Source organism: Mastomys coucha, unplaced genomic scaffold, assembly GCF_008632895.1.
Source record: "Mastomys coucha isolate ucsf_1 unplaced genomic scaffold, UCSF_Mcou_1 pScaffold7, whole genome shotgun sequence".
Classification (NCBI taxonomy): Eukaryota; Metazoa; Chordata; class Mammalia; order Rodentia; family Muridae; genus Mastomys; species Mastomys coucha.
Genome location: NW_022196913.1, coordinates 84,764,944 through 84,767,658, shown reverse-complemented (window position 1 = coordinate 84,767,658; position 2,715 = coordinate 84,764,944).

The window sequence follows — 2,715 nt, the reverse complement described above, 5'->3', positions numbered from 1 at the left end:
CTGCAACGGTCAGCCCAATCGGCACGCCATGCAAGGAACTGGCCACGAGTGAGGACTGACTGAGCTGTAATAATCCACTCATTAGGTGTCAAGTGGCCGCCCTCTGCCAGATTCTCCAAAAAGGGAGAGAGTAAAGGGGGCGTTAGGCCCATAATTACGGACCGCAGAATTCAATTTCTCAAGTTTCTTAAATTTTAACCGGTGGAATATGGTGGGAGGGGCATCTTCTCCCCCACTAGATTCAGAATCAGAACTGGCGAGACTCTCCTGATCTCTATTACTGGACGTCTCAGAGTGGACAGAGGGAGCCCACGAGGGAGACCGATCACAGGCAGGGGCATCGGAAGAGGAGTGGGGGTCCCTGGTATCATCTTGTGGGATGGAGGAGGGAGAGGAGGGGTCAGGATGGGATTGTGAACGAGTAACAGGGAAGGCAAGAGAAGGGGCTAGACCGGGCACTCGGGAAAAATGAGAGGTTAAAAGTGAAAGTCGTTTTTGGAGGCGGATGATCTCTGCAGCATCAGAAATCTGAGAATGGAGCTGGGCTTTAACTCTACAGAAACAACTTGAAGAATGACAGGAGGAACGCGGGGGACACGGAGAGGGGAGAAGTAAAGGGAGAGAAAGAGGACTAGAGAGGGGGGTGCAGAGGAGGGGAGGCCAACCTTCAGAATGGTATTGGGTGGCCTCTTCTTCCAGAGTCTCTGTGTCACCAGGGTTGAGGGGACCATCATCAGGCTCGGCGAGGAAGATAGCAGGGATGCAGAAGGTTGTGTGGAGGAGCCATGATGGGAGGGAAGAGGTTTTTGGGATGAAGGACGGGCCGAGGATGTGGCAGGAGGCTTGACTGAAAGGGGAACAACAGGGGCACCGAAAGGGGAACAGCCACGCTCTATGGACAAAATGGGGTCTTCATAGGAAGGGGGAAGTCTGGGTAAAGGGAAGTAGATGGAGGAATGGGGGAAGAGGCCGGGCGGGGCGAGGAGTACTTCTGAGAAGGGGGAGCAGCAGTGGGATCAGAAATAGAGGATGAAGGGGGATCGGGAGGCGAAGGGTCAGAAGGCATATCAATAAGAGTAAAGGAAGACCGAGGCAGAGAAGCGCAGGAGGGGGAGCGAGAAGGCAGAAGGGACTCCTTCAAGCAAAGTTCAGCAACAGAGAGAAGTTGTTTTTGGCCTCCTCCGCTCTCAGATGACTCAATTATACCACGAATAAGACCCCAATAGGAAAAGATACTGTGACCAACAGCACCATTACCCTCCTTTTCAATCAAGGCATTTAGTTCGCGACCTACTTTCTGCCATTTTTTTGAATGTATTGTTGGTCCATCTAACATGAACCAAGGACATGTCTCATCGATAAAGATAAAAAATCTTACCAAGTCCTTTTTCTTTACCCTTATGCCCCTCTCTCTGAGAGCTTCTTTTAAGTCCTTTATAAAGCGGACTTCTTTAGACATGGAATGGCCCATTCTTGAGATGTCTAAGACGGATGGCTTACCTAATGACTTGAGCAGCCGGGCGAGCAGTGTCAGTCATGAACCTGGATTCAATCGCGATCTTAATCCATCCGGGAGGTGACCCGTGCCTCGAGCCTCACGTCAGGCGCCACCTGACCTGGCCTGCAGGTCATGTTATTGGGGGAACGAGGAGGGTCACAACCTGTGAATAAAGAATAGGCGAGAAAGACGACAGGACTCAAGGAAGCATTGCTTGTCAAGAGCCGTTTACTTAGTGCAGCCAACCATATTTAAGGCAAAAATCTTGGAGGGGAGGGGGAGGGGAAGGAGGGAGATGGAAGTTTACAAGATCTTCTGGGGTTGAGCTTCAGTGTGACAGGTGGGGAGCAGGTGGATGACAGGTGGAGAAGGGGTGGATTTCCGTGAATGTTCTTTTCCCAGGGCCAAGCCGGATCCTTGTGATTGTCAGGCAGGATGTTAATCTCCGGGTTCTCAATTAGCTGGGGCAGGATATTTATCTCAGGGCTCTCATGGTTCCCAACATATCTTCACAAATTATTTGTGTTAATGAAAGTTTAAATTAATTTTAAAAATATGACATTTAATCATATCAATAGAGAGACTAGAGAGATGGTTCAGTGGGTAAAATGCATGCTGTATAAGTATAGAGGCCTGAATTCAGATTATCAGAAAACACATAGAAGTAAAATACAGCCAGTATGTGCTTAAAAATCAATGTTTAGGATTAGAGTCAAATGAATCCTGAGCCTCACTGCATATGTTATGAGATTATATTCTATGTATTATAGGGTTTATTCACATTGGACCCCTGCAATTATAGATGAGAACTATGTGAAAGTATGGATTATCAAAACTGGGATAATCAGTTTTCCTTATGGATGAGTTCCTTAATTGGTTATCTAGTACCATCCAAGGCTAAGAGTTCAGCCATTGAAACCCATACATAGCAACAAGACTAAAAATTGAAAATAAAACTAAAAGATAGGGGAGAAATGGAGAAAAAAATTAAAAAATGAGAACTTTTTTTTTTTTTACTTATAACTTTTATGGAAGAAGTTAAACTAAGCATATCTGACAAAATAATTCCTACTCTTAGAGTAGGTCTAATTCCAGAAAACACTTGTAAAGTATTTTCCAAGGACAAGATATAAACAGATATATATCATTCTACTTTTTTTTTTAGATATTTTCTTTATTTACATGTAAATTTCTCCATTCCCAGTTTCCCCTCCAAA